The 15,018-nt window shown below is 38.9% G+C and overlaps 1 long non-coding RNA gene across 2 annotated transcripts in view; it reads left to right on the top strand.

Annotated features, from left to right (window-relative positions):
• Nucleotides 1–8,853, top strand: part of LOC140520254 (uncharacterized) — a 60,316-nt gene extending 51,463 nt beyond the window's left edge. For both annotated transcript variants that reach the window (XR_011972441.1, XR_011972440.1), the window contains 3 exons: nucleotides 1,741–1,844; nucleotides 3,489–3,569; nucleotides 8,607–8,853. This is a non-coding gene — a long non-coding RNA (uncharacterized lncRNA). The remainder of the gene's footprint in view (nucleotides 1–1,740; nucleotides 1,845–3,488; nucleotides 3,570–8,606) is intronic.
• Nucleotides 8,854–15,018: the final 6,165 nt, after the last annotated feature.

The following is a 15,018-nucleotide window of genomic DNA, read 5'->3' as shown; positions in this document are numbered from 1 at the left end:
CTGTAATGTGAATGGAGGTGATAACCCATCGAAAGAAGAGCTGATGTGTCTTTTTCAGCTCTGGGGGCAAATAACTATAAAAGAAAGAGTTGAACTTTCTTTATAGCAAAGAACTGAAAACAAAGTAGTTGCCTCTTAATTGGGCAGTGGCTAATTAAATTCTGGTAAATGGAATAGTGTTGCAAAGAAATGAGGAATCCTGAGATTTTAAAACTTGGGAGGAGTTATATGAATAGTTGCAGAGGAGTGGGATGGAAGGAGGGCTGAATTTGAAGGTAGAAGACTTAGGTTTGAATCCTAGATCCCTCTATTATCTATATAGCCTTGGGAAAGTCACTTAAATTCTCTCAGCCTCAGTTTCCCCATCTGTGAAATGAAGGGGTTGGACTAGATCAAAAGTATCAAACATGCAGTGGGAATGATAATAGCTAATATACAGCACCATAAGGCCAGGTGTTTTACAATTATTGCCTTACTGGATTCTCACAACAACTCTACAAGGTAGGTGCTATTATTATTCCCATTTTACAGATGAGGAAACTGAGGCAAACATTAAATGACTTGCCCAGGGTCACACAGCTAGTAAGTGTCTGAAGTCAGATTTGAACTCAGGTCTTCTTGACTAAGCACTGGGCCACCTAGCTACCTAGTAGCAACAGAACAAGATTAAAATGTAATTGGGCAATATTTAACAGAATAAATAAAAATATAATAAAATATAGATAATATTACCTTTTAAAACTACGTCAATATGTGGCCCCATTTCAATTTGAGTTTGATACTACTGGATTAGATGATTTTCTAAGGTTTATTTCAGATTAATATCTACGATCAGATGATACCAAGCAAGCAAAACCAGGAACTCTTATGAACATATGTTTCTATTATATAAGTATACATGTATATATAATAGAATTAATAGAATTAATATAATGTAATTATACAATATAATTAATATTAATTAATAATAATATAATTAATAATATAATAATATTCTATTATATATTATATACATGCACATATACATATATATGTATGTATGTATAATGGTGATGTCAAGCAAGCAAAACCAAGAACTCTTATGAATATATGTATCTATTATATATATTTACATACATAGATATATATATATGCACACATATACATATATATGTATGTATAATAGTAATGATAGTGATGTTAAAAGCTATTCAGTTACAATAACTAATTTGAGTCCTGGAGAAGAAATGAGAAAATGAATCTCCCTCTTTTCTTTGGAAAAGAGGGGACCAATGTCTAAAGAATTTTGTATGAGATGTCAGATGAGCCCATGTATCTCTTGTTTTTGCTTTATTTTTTCCCCCTTTGCTAGAAGAGAAGGCTCACTGGAAATGACTTCTGTTATTGTTCAGTTGTATACAACTCTTCATGACCTGGTATGGGGTTTTCTTGGCAAAGATACTAGAAATACTGCTATTTCCTTCTCATGCTCATTTTAGAGATGAGGAAACTAAGGCAAACAGGGTTAATTGACTTGCCCAGGGTCACATAGCTAATAAGTTCCTTAGGCCACATTTGAACTCAGATCTTCTTAGATCCAGGCCTGGTATCCTATCCACTAATCACCTAGCTGCCTGCAAGGGGAGATGACTATATTGGAAAAATAAAAGGTATTAAACTTTCAAAAAAAGGAGAGTCGTAGGAGGTGACTCAACATTTTCCTACTTTTTCCTCCCTTCCTTTCCTTATTTTCCCCCCTAGAGCTCTAGTTCCCAACAGGATCCAACTGCATCTACCAGGAAACAGTAAATGTGAACCAAGAGAAGCTGAAGGAATGCAGCAGCTAAAAAAGCCTCTCAAACAAGGTGGGAAATACTTTCTTCCAATGCTTTCTTCACCAACACTCTTCTCAATTTGTATTTCTGTTCATAGAATTGTTATTTTCTCTATACCCCAGGTTCATATAATATTGGAAAACTCCATTGGCTCCTTTTTGTCCCTCTTCCATTACAAATTCAGTAAACTGCAAACTTCTGTTAATTCTACCATCATTCAGATCTGGCTCTTCCTTTTACTCCTATTACAAACCTTCCTTTATGCTTTTATTTCATATGTAGATTGCTGTAATAGTCTCCTAATGGTCTTTCTGCCTCCTGTCTCTCTGATCTTTACAGCACTGTCTTAATTATTTCCCTAATGGATCACTATGATCAATTAATTCTGAGAAACATTCAATAGCTCCCTATTGACTATTGAATATTGAAGTTGACTTTGGGATTTAAGATCCTTACAATTTTGCCCGAACTTACCTGTCTAGCCTTCTATTATATATTCTGCAATCCAGCCAAATTGGACTTCTTTTCATACTCTATCCTTATCATAACTTCTTCCAGGCATTTTATAGAAGAAATTGTGGTCTAGAGAGGTGAATTGACTTTCTCTAGGTCTCACGAGAAGTAGCAGAGTCACATTTGAACCTGGCTCCTCTGACTACAAATACATTGTTTCTGCCAATTCATTATGCTTCCAAATATTTACTTTCTGCTCCATCCCCATCCTCTGTCCTCCAACACATACATATTCCCATTTGACTGTAAGATCCTTGAGGAAAAGGATTATGCCATTAAAAAAATTTTTATTTTTTGTCCAACACCTACAGAGTGACTGCACATAAATGTTTCTAATTGATGATTCCTTATTTGGCAATTAAATGTGCTTTTAAGAAACACAGTAGATTTATCTTTTTAATTGTCTTGCTTAAGGTATTATTACAGAAAATTTGTATTTTCCAGATATTGGCTGGTACCAATAGGAGAACATAATAATAACAAAAGAAATAATAATAACCTCAATTTATATATTGCTGTCAGGTTTACAAAGTGCTTCCCTAGGTTCTTTGAAGGAAAAGACTTTCATTTTTGTATTTGAAAGGAAGGAAAGCCACTGGACCACTTCAGTACATAAGTGCCACTGTTACATTAAATCTGTATATTAAGTTCTATAAGGCTAACTGTAAAACTTGGAGTACTTTCTGCAGATGATTGTGATTGCTGAGTATTTATATGGACCATGGTGATAGCTAAAAGAAAATAATGCTTTTATATTTATAGATTCTTTCACTGAGCTATATCAAATGGGAATCAACAAATGTCTTTACTAAAAAAAAAAAGCAAGGAAAGAAGGAAGAAAGAAGAAAGAAAAGAAGGAAGAAGGAACAATATATTCTCTGTCTTCCACACTCCTCTGGTTCATAATAACATACAGTAGACCCTTAATAAAGCCTATTGGCTGATTGATAAAATAAGTGGCCTAAGCATTATTATCCTTATTAAAAGGTGAGAACAATGACTTAGTGCCCTTAACTGACTTGTCCAGAGTCACACAGCTCCTAAATGTCAGTGTTAACATTTGAAAACAGATATTTTGACTTCAGTTCTAGCTCTTATGTCCAATAGTAGGAAGTCAGATAATGTAACTACTAAAATTCATGATTCTTTTTATTTTTCTAGCATTATAAGGGAATAGATCATTAGACTGGACGATCTAGTCCTATCAGAACCTAAGAATCCCCTGTACAGTATCTCTAACAGGTAAGTGTAGCTCTTTACCTCTGGTGGCAGCCTATTTGTTAGTTTTAATTACTATCAAGCTTTCTCTTCCACTGAGCCTAAATCTGTCTCGGAGCAACTCTCTTCCCTTCCAGTTCCAAGTATAACAGATCTAATCCTTTTCCCACAGGACAAACCTTCAAATACTATTATGTCCTTCCTCCCCTTCCTCCTAATCTTCTCTAGATCCCACAATCCCAGTCACTTCAACCTATAGTCTTAAAGCTTATCCATATTAAGAATTTTGCTAGGAATCTAAGATCACTGACCTAAGTTTGCCTCTCCATCTAAGATTCTGAATCAATTAACCAATTAATGAATTAATTGGCATTTATTAAGTGCCTATTAGGAGCCCATGCATTTTGCTAAGGATCCTCAAGAAGCTGGGCATCACTCACCCATCAGTTTTGCCTCGTGTGGTAAGTTAATGTAGGTCTATCTAGAACTAGGTTTTTAAAGCTTTTTTGCATCATGGCAATATGGTGAAGCTACATACTCCTCAGAATTATGTTTTTAAATGCATAAAACAAGACACATAAAATTACAAAGGGACTAATTACGTTGTAATATAATTATCAACATACTTCTTTAAAAAAATGTTTATGGGAGGAGGAGCCAAGATGGCAGAGTAAAAAGATACACATATGCTAGCTCCTAACCCACAGCCCATAAAATACCTCTAAAGAAGAACTCCCAACAAATTCTGGAGCAGCAGAAGCCACAGAACAACAGAGTGGAGGAGACTTCTGTTCCAGAGAGACCTGAAAAATTGACACGAAAGGTCTGTCGCGCACCAGACCCAGAGCAGAGCCCAGCTCTGACTTGGTTGCGTGGCACCCAGAGGAGCAGATTTGAGCAGGCTTCAGGGACAGAATCTCCAGTGGCAGCGCAGGTCCCTCCACCCACAGGTGCCAAAGGTCAGTGAGAGAGTGTTTTTGGATGGCCGAGAGGGGAGTGGGGTGCTCCATAATTCAGGCCCCCTCAGGAGGCAGCAGAAGAGGCAGCAGCAGACAGGGGCTCCCAAAGCAGGCAGGAGCCTGGATCCATTGTTGAAGGTCTCTGCATAAACCCCCTGAAGGAACTGAGCCCCATGTGGTGGCCCTGCCCCGACCTGAGCACCTGAACTTAATCTCACACTGAATAGCAGCCCCACCCCTGCTGAAAGCCCTGAGGCTAGGGAGCAGCATTTGAATCTCAGACCCCAAGCACTGGGCAGATCTGGAGGCATGGTGGGTGTGGAAAGGAAACTCAGAAGTCAAGTAACTGGCTGGGAAAATGCCCAGAAAAGGGGAAAAAAAATAAGACCATAGAAGGTTACTTTCTTGGTGAACAGATATCTCCTCCCTTCCTTTCAGATGAGGAAGAACAATGCTTACCATCAGGGAAAGACACAGAAGTGAAGGCTTCTGTATCCCAAACATCCAAAATAAATATTCAATGGGCTCAGGCCATGGAAGAGCTCAAAAAGGATTTTGAAAATCAAGTTAGAGAGGTGGAGAAAAAACTGGGAAGAGAAATGAGAGAGATGAAAGAAAAGCATGAAAAGCAGGTAAACATCTTGCTAAAGGGAGACCCAAAAAATGCTGAAGAAAATAACACCCTGAAAAATAGGCTAACTCAATTGGCAAAAGAGGTTCAAAAAACCAATGAGGAGAAGAATGCTTTCAAAAGCAGAATTAGCCAAATGGAAAAGGAGGTTCAAAAGCTCACTGAAGAAAATAGTTCTTTAAAAATCAGAATGGAACAAATGGAGGCTAATGACTTTATGAGAAACCAAGAAATCACAAAACAAAACCAAAAGAAAGAAAAAATGGAAGATAATGTGAAATATCTCATTGAAAAAACAACTGACGTGGAAAACAGATTCAGGAGAGATAATTTAAAAATTATGGGACTACCTGAAAGCCAGGATCAAAAAAAGAGCCTAGACATCATCTTTCATGAAATTATCAAGGAAAACTGCCCTGAGATTCTAGAACCAGAGGGCAAAATAAGTATTCAAGGAATCCACAGAACACTGCCTGAAAGAGATCCAAAAAGAGAAACTCCTAGGAACATTGTGCCCAAATTCCAGAGTTCCCTGGTCAAGGAGAAAATATTGCAAGCAGCTAGAAAGAAACAATTCAAGTACTGTAGAAATACAATCAGGATAACACAAGATCTAGCAGGTTCTACATTAAGGGATCGAAGGGCCTGGAATATGATATTCCAGAAGTCAAAGGAACTAGGAATAAAACCAAGAAGCACCTACCCAGAAAAACTGAGTATAAACTTCAGGGGAAAAAATGGTCTTTCAATGAAATAGAGGACTTTCAAGCATTCTTGATGAAAAGACCTGAGCTGAAAAGAAAATTTGACTTTCAAACACAAGAATGAAGAGAAGCAAGAAAAGGTAAACAGCAAAGAGAAGTCATAAGGGACTTACTAAAGTTGAACTGTTTACATTCCTACATGGAAAGACAATATTTGTAACTCTTGAAACTTTTTTGAGTATCTGGGTAGTTGGTGGGATTACACACACACACACACACAAACACGCACATACACACACACACAGACAGAGAGCACAGAGTGAATTGAATAGGATGGGATCATACCTTAAAAATATGAAATTAAGTGGAGAGAGAGAAATATATTGGGAGGAGAAAGGGAGAAATGGAATGGGGCAAATTATCTCTCATAAAAGAGGCAAGCAAAAGACTTTTTAGTGGAGGGAAAAAGAGGGGAGGTGAGAGAAAGACATGAAGTTTCATCACATTAGACTAAAGGAATAAAATGCACACTCATTTTGGTATGAAAACCTATCTTACAATATAGGAAAGTGGGGGTGAAGGGGGATAAGCAGGGTGGGGGGGATGATGGAAGGGAGGGCAATGGGAGGAGGGAGCAATTTGAAGTCAACACCCTTGGGAAGGGACAGGATCAAAAGAGAGAATAGAAGAAATGGGGGACAGGATAGAATGGAGGGAAATATAGTTAGTCTTACACAACACGACTATTATGGAAGTCATTTGCAAAACTATACAGATATGGCCTACATTGAATTGCTTGCCTTCCCAAAGGGAATGGGTGGGGAGGGAAAGATGAAGAGAAGCTGGAACTCAAAGTTTTAGGAACAACTGTCAAGTACTGTTCTTGCTACTAGGAAATAAGAAATACAGGTAATGGGGTATAGAAAGTTATCTGGCCCTACAGGACAAAAGAGAAGATGGGGACAAGGGAAGGGAGAGATGATAGAAGAGAGGGCAGATTGGTGATAGGGTTAAGGAGAATGCTTGGTGTTTTGAGGTGGGGGAGGGGACAAATGGGGAGAAAATTTGGAACCCAAAATTTTGTGAAAATGAATGTTAAAAGTTAAATAAATAAATTTAAATTCTCAAAAAAAAAAAAGTTTATGGGCTCCAGGATAAGAACCCCCAAGCAGAGATATTGATATTTATCAATCAAAATCACTTTGTTCATCATTTCTCTACCTGGGCACTTCTGCCCTTAACACTGTCAATTATTATTATCATTGTAGACTCTAGCCCAAATGACCAACGTGCTGTCCCTTCATACATGTCATTCAGACTTGAATGTCTTTGCACAGACTGGTCCCCATGCCTGGAATATGCCACCTCTTTACCTCCACCTCAGAATCCTTAACATCCTTCAATACTCAGCTTCTGTCCCCTCCTGAGATAGCAACCCCTCTCTGCTAGCATCCACCTTCCAGAAATCACTGCATATATTTGGTATCACATGTGTACATGTTACTTCCTCTGAAAAGTTTCATGAGAGCAGGGGTTCTCTGGCTTGTCTTGGAATCCCCAGAACCTTCCACAGTACCTGGCACTTAGGTGCATAGTAAATACTTATCGTATTATCAAACAACTTATTTAGAATAGACCAAAGATAGCAATCTAGACAATGCTTCCTACTCCAGCCCTGGAACCAGCCATTCCCTAAGGAAAAAATCTTCTCAGCTGGCATCTGTCTCTCTCCTTTATTTAGCAAAGGGAATAGAGTTATCCTGGAAGTTCAGTGTTATATTTGGTTGGCTTTCTCTCTCCCCATTAAAGGGAAGATATATCTAGTTGGCTCATGACTAATTTAGGAAGCACTTGAGACATTTCTATTGATTCTCATGGGTTGCAGCTACATGGACAAACAGAACAGCAGGATTTCGTTTCTAGACACTCTTTCTCCTCAGGATCTGGAGCTACATTGTGTTACTGTAGTCTAGCCCTGTCACCCCTGCTAGCCAGCACTGAGACAAGGCACTGATAAAACGTTTTGTTCACACTGCCTGCATTTTTCTTCATCCCCAACTCACTTCTCAACCTTTTACCATTTGACTTGCATCTGTACCACTCTAGTGAAATTGTTTTTTCCAAGATTACTAAACATCTCCACTGTTAAATACTTTTTTCAACCCTTATTTTTCTTCAACCGTTATTTCTTACATGGTCCAACAACTTTTGCTTCTGTGAAATGGCCCTCTTGGCTCTTCCACCCATCTGAATATTCTAATTTCTTTCCTGGATCATGCCTATGACTGTTCTGGGGTCTTTACTCCCCCTACAGCCAATCTCAGTGATCCTATCATCTCCTACAGGCTTAATTACCACATCTATAGGACTGACTCCCAGCTGTATATATCCAGCCCATCACTAATTGTTTAATGGCATCTCCACTTGGATGTTCCATTGGCATCTTAAATTCAAGATCTTCCAAAATGGAATGGATTATTTTCCTACCCTGAACTTCCTCCAAATTTCCCTATTTTTGTTGAGGCCTTCATTGTCTTTAGAATTAATCAGATTTGTAAGCTCAAAGTCACCTTTGACTTTTCCCTCTCCAGCTCTCATACACAATCAGTTATCAACCTTTGAAAATTTTATCTCCATAGGTCTTTCCTGCCTGGCTAGAGTGTGTAAGGAAGACATACGGTAAAATTCTGGCCTTGGGCCTTCCCTCTCTTTCCTCAGACATAAATATGACCCTCTGTTCCTTGCATTTGTTCTTTCTTAATCTTAGATGAAGTAGTATCAGACTACATGGCAACCTTGTGAACTTCAAAGAAAGGAGTCTATCAAAGGTCCAGGAGTTGGAGGCCATACCAGATTATTTGGATAGTTGAGTCTGGTGAGTAGCAAAGTTCCTAGCTGGCTGCTTGACTCAGTATGGCCATGGATCAAAGGCCACTAAGTGGGAGCAACAGCACATCACCCATCAGCTATGTTGGATTAGGAAGTGAATTCGGTGGAGCAAATGTTTTGGAGGAACTGTGTGAGTCCAATCTTTCCAGGGTTCAAAGTGTTATAGGAGAGAGTGTACCCCTGTGGTACTGGGAGTGTGGAAATGCTTCATAACGTTTGTTCTTGTTATATCTTCTCAATATCACTTTATAAAAGCTTTAAAAGATTAAAGAAAAAAGGAAGAGAAAATTCTATTTCCATAACATCTTGTGCATCAGTCCCATTCTCTCTACCCACACAGACACCACTGTAGTTCAGTTCCCTCCCCTCTTCCTCTTACTTGTCATCCAAACTATTTCAATAACCTTCTAATTTGTCTCCCAACCTCCTCTCTCCTCTCTCTAAAACATTCTCCACACAGATAGCAAATTGATGTTCCTAAAATGCAGATTTTGACGATCACCACTCAAAATTCTTTGCTGGTGTTCTACTGCCTCTTGAATTACATATAAAATTATCAGTCTGTCATTTAAATCCCTTTATAATTTGACTCCCACCTACCTTTTCATTCTTGGTCTATATGATTCCTCTTCATATAATCTTTGCTCCAGTAAAACTTCACTGCTAGATATTTCTTGTATGTAATAATCCGTCTTCCACCTTTTTACCTTTTCACAGGTGGTTCTTCTATGTCACCAGAACCCCCAGCTTTCCTCAAAGCAAAGTTTGGTGTTCACCTTCTACATGAGGTCCTTCCTGATCTGCCCACCCTGCCCCCTCCTGCTAGTGCTTTCTCCCTCTTGAAATCACTATGTAAACTTTATATGTACTTTAATGCATACTGTATTATCTTACCAACCCAGTAGAATGTAAGCTTCTTGGGGGCAGGGGATAATTTTTTTTTTTTTACTATAAAAACTGAAAAGTTCTATTGTGAGCTTTCTCAACAATTCCACTAAAATATCTCAACATCTTCACCCATTCTTTACCCCCTTTTGCCAGTTTTCTCCTTGCCAAAATTAATTTCTCTTTTGTTGTTAGGCCATTTTCGTTGTGTCTGACTCTGTGACCCCATTTGGGGTTTTCTTGGCAGCAATACTGGAGTGGTTTGCCATTTCCTTTTCCAGCTCACTTTACAGATGAGGAAACTGAGGCAAACAAGTGACTTTCTCAGGGTCAGACAGGTAGTAAGTGTGTGAGGTCAGATTTAAACTCGGGAAGATGAGTTGTCCTGATGCCAGACCTGGCACTCTGTCTACTGTACCACTGTAGGGCAGCTAGGTGGTGCAGTGGATGGAGTACCAGTGCAGGAGTCAGGAGGACCTGAGTTCAAAATCTCACCTCAGACACTTGACACTCACTAATGTGACCTTGGGCAAGTCACTTAACTCCAATTGCTTCATCCTGGGTCATCTCCAGTCATCCTGATGAATATCTGGTCACTGGATTCAGATGGTTCTGGAGAAGTGAGGCTGGTGATCTGCACAGCCCTCCCTCACTTAAAACAAAGTTAAGTGCAAATCATGTCATTATTTCTCTGATGGCATGGTCTTCTTCGGCAATGAAGGACAAACACACAATACCTAGCTGCCTCCAATTTCTCTACTTGGTCACCTCTAGGAGTTTGTCCCATTGATCAGTTCCTCTCTCATATCCACTAACATATTTCCTACTGCCTACTCAGGTCTGACCGGTTCTTCAAACAAAAAAACAATCTTTACTTGAACTTGCCATCACCTCAAACTATCAATCTATTATCTCCTCCAAATACTGGGTAATTTAGTCTAGTAATGTCAAACTCTAATAGAAACAAGGGTCCCTAACTCATTTGTAAGGATCTCTCTAGGTCACATATTGACTTGGTTTTAAAATGAATATCCTATATGTTTTACTGTATTTTTATTGTGTTAAATATTTTCCAATTACATCTTTATCTGGTAACAGATATATGTCTGACCCCTCTGGCTTAGTCTATATTGGATGCTTTCACTCTCTCATGACCTGTATGGGGAAACAAGGAGTGTCTGCGAATTATAGTTCAAATGAATGAATGTTAAATCAGTCTGAGGGTCTGATCACATATATGATATGTACTGCAAATAAGTAACTATAAGAGTCTACCTGTGGATTTGAGCTTTCAAGTAAAGATAGAGATGTCTGTATTAGCTATCATATACATGAAAGTTAACACTTTGGCTAGGTTAACTGCTTATTAGTAGTATTCATTTACATGTAAATATATTTAAAATGTGTTAAGATATTTATAGAAACACTTTTTTCATGGGTTATCATGACTAAAAACTGTCACCACCAGATGGCAAAACTATTGGCGATGAGCCTCTGTGATTCACTACATTGGTCCTTAGAAAACACACTTAGTGTGGTAAAACCTGCCAGAGATTGCACTTTGCTGGTAGAGCCTTCAAGATTCCAGGGTCACCTCCACACCTCCACACAATGGAGCACAGGGAGTGAAGAAGTGTTTTTTTATGGACTTCAAGCTTCCTACAGCAAAAGCTCATCTTTTTAATACTAAGGTTTTACAATGTTGCTAATATAATAGCAAGAAAAGGAACATCATGGTCTTTGAAGAGTTAAAAATGAAGAGTACACAGAAGGCAATTGAGAAGTGCATGGTAGGCATGAGCAGGCTGCAGAGAACTCTAAAGAACAGGAGTAAAGGGCATCAAGGAATTGTAGGACAGGGAGAGTCATGGGACCATGGGCTGGTCATGTGATGAGAACAAAGGATTACCTTTCCAATGAGTGGGGGAGAGAGAGAGTGAGCGAGCTTCTGGCCTACTGGACGGACTTCTTGTGGTGAACTTTGTGAGAACATGGATAAAAGTCTCACAGGATGGGCAGGCATGGATGGACTGCAATCTGCATCCCTGGAGAGAACTCTCCAAATGATAAAATCACAGATCCACTTGCACATTTGAGTAAAACTTTTTCATTTGAGTATTATATTTCCTGAGCTTTCCAAGGAACCTTACATTGTAGACCTCCTACACTAAGATGAAGGCCAAATAAACTAGGAGTGTGTGGGGGAGGGGTTACCACATAAGTGATCTGTATAATAAATTTGCAAGGTCAGCCATGGCTAATCTAGCTTCACCTTGACCAATCATAATGCTCAAAAGAAACAGAAGCACAGATCTGGATAGGGAGACAAAAGATAGAATTTGTCTGCTACCCTCCAATTAAAATACTGTAAAGCTCATAGTAGATGTGGAAGCAGTAAACTAGAGAGAACATCCCCAAAGACAAGTAACCTGATGTTTGAAGGCAAAAAGACCAGGCCATGATATGCTGCTTGCTATCCCACAAACATTAGTGCAAGTTGGTGACATAGGATACCTGATAAGACTCAGGAGGAATGTATTTTTGTGGAAAATGGAACACACCAGGAGTTAGTTGTATCTTATTCTTAAAGCTTGTTGAGATATGTGAGTGGGTCAGAGGATAGTTCTATCTACATAATATCTATTAACAATAATCAGAATGATCTGGAATGGGCATAAGAGCTTGAACCCAATTTACTAAACTCAAATCCATGTTACCACTCATTGACTCAATAGTCTTTATAGACTGGCTTCTGAACCCACTATATCTGTTCTCAAAAAGTCAATAATCTTAACTGTTAAATCAAACACCTTTCCCTCAGTCCTCATCTTACTTGAGCTCTCTGACAATGCGTCTGAATGCTATCTTCTAGCTCTGGCTTCTGCCATCCTGTTCTCCCAGTAACTGAACATGAATTTTGGCTTTTTTGATGATTACCAGCTCCCTGCTCTAAGCATAGAGTCATCACCGTTGTGGTCACCACAACCACCACCACCACCACCGGTAATGTTAATGAGATTTATGTTAATGAAAGATCTTCCCTGCCCATTAATGGGCCTCAGTTTAGCCAAGGCTTGTTTTGCAGGAAAGTCCACACCTTTTGTTAATTGCACTGGCTCATGAGGATTGTGCCCTCTGGCTCTGAAAAGTGTCTATATACTCTGAGGTGAGGGTTTGTTTTGGGGTCATATTTGGAAGAAGGTTCATGTGCCAGGTGAGACTTTGGGTAGTTGTTAAGGAGTCCCCCGGCTTTGAAAACCCAAATGTTGGTACTTCTCTCTCTGGTAACTATGTATGTATGTAATGGTTAGACAGCTGCATCTCTGTTGATCTGTGATGTATGTATTGCTTATGGTCAGAAAATTAGAAGCACTGTCTGGTGGACTTCATTTCTCTGCTTGTATTTTCTCTGTTGGTGAACATATTGTTTTGACTCCTCAAAAGTTGTTTTCCTTTTAGAAAAGCAAATCTAAGAAACTGTGCTAGCAGGTCATTCTGGATGTGTCCAGTGCTTGCTGTTAGACCAGCATACCAAGGCTAGGCTCTCATTTCTCAACACTTTCTGCCTTCATTATCTCATCAGCTCTCATGTATTTAATTATCTTTACACAATTGACTCCCAGAATGATAAATTGGAAACACTGGTTCTAGAAAGAGGGAACCTAGGTTCAAAAGCTGCCTCTATATATTATCTTTTTAACTCCCGAGAAGTCATTTAATCTCCTTGGGCCTTAGTTTCATCATCTGTGAAATGACAGCATTGAACCAGATAGCCCAAGGTCCCTTCTAGCTCTGTGATCCTGCTTATCCAGACTTAATCTCTCTCCTGAATTCATTACAAACCATTACAATTCATTACAAACATTATAAAATTCATTACAAACAACTCAACAGTTACTAAGTACTTGCTATATGCTTAATACTAGGGATACACATATAAAGCTTCACTTTGCAAAAAGCTTACATTAACAGAGGAAGACATGTATATAGATATGTACAAAGAAAATAAAGTAATAAAATGCAAGGTAATTTAGGAGGAAAGGCATTCGAAGTTGTGGGGGCTGCTGCAGAAAATAAGAAAAGACTTTCTGTAAAAGGTGGTGCTTGAATTTTCTTAAAGAAAGAGAGGTAGTCTAGGAAGTGGAGAAGAGGAGGGAGTAAGAGTATTCCAGACATGAGGGTTGATCAAGGCAAAAGGCAGAGACAGGAAATGGAATATTGTGTGAAACAAGATGAAGACCAGTTTGTCTAGATGGCAAAAGAAGGGAGGGAAGGGCAAGGCACTGGAAGGAATGCTCAGAGGCTGTCTAATCCAACTCCCTTCAAAGCAGTGAAAGGTTTTGAAAGCTAAATTTATTTGATCCTAGAAACAATCAGAAACTCTTGATTATGCATAAGCAAAATCACTTTGGCAGTAGCGTAGGAGGGACTGGAGTGGGCAGGAGACAATCAATAGCATAGTTGATAAGGGGCTGAACACTGAAGTGGCTGCTAAGAAAAGAAGATTCTAATTCTAGAGATGTAGGAGTTAGAAACCTAAATCTTGGCAACTAATTGGGTATTTAGGGTGAAAGGTGAGGATACCTTCAAATTCCCACTGTATATTAACATTCCTTCCAAAACTTGCCCTCCTCCAAACCTATTTCTATTAAGGGCATCATTCTTCAAATCAACTAGGTTCATAGGGTCATCTTCAATTCTTCCCACAACTAATCAGCTGTCAAGTCCTATTAATTCTACCTCCACAATATCTCACAGCTATCCCATTCCCTATACTCAAATGGCTACAACCTACCTCAGGCTGTCATCATTTCTTACTTGGATAACTGCTCTAGCCTTCTAATTGCTCTCCTTGCCTTGTCTCCTCTTGACAATCTGTTATGTCACACAGTTGCAAAAATAATGTTCCCATGTTATTCTCCTGCTCCTGAAGTGGCTGGACCTTCTACTTCTAGTTCTAACCTATCTTTTCAGTTTTATTATCTATCATTCTCCTTCATGTATTTTATGCCCCAATCTGGAATATTAGCTATTCTCTCAAGTAAACATATCTTCGTTCAATGACAACATAAATTACCTCATGAATTTGAAGGAGCTATCTTCCCTGGCTGAAATGCATTCTCTATCTCTACATCCTCTGCAACACCTTACTTAACCTCTGCTCTTCACTTCCAGGCACAACTGTTTATTTTCTTAAATTTTCCTAGGGCACTCTGATCCCTCCACAGCCCCCAACACTACCTAAACCCTATTTTAAAATTGTACATTCTCCTTCCTCCTAATTTAAGCTCCTTGGGCAGGTCTCATTTGTGTAATTCCAAGATTAAGCACAACACTTTACATCCATATAGTAGGGCTATATTAAATATTAAATTCAATTGGCTTGACATGTTGAAATGTTACTA

The sequence above is a fragment of the Notamacropus eugenii genome, chromosome 1, assembly GCF_028372415.1.
Source record: "Notamacropus eugenii isolate mMacEug1 chromosome 1, mMacEug1.pri_v2, whole genome shotgun sequence".
In the NCBI taxonomy this organism is placed as follows: Eukaryota; Metazoa; Chordata; class Mammalia; order Diprotodontia; family Macropodidae; genus Notamacropus; species Notamacropus eugenii.
The sequence above is the reverse complement of the archived record's forward strand: the minus strand, read 5'-3'. Positions and strand labels throughout refer to the sequence as shown.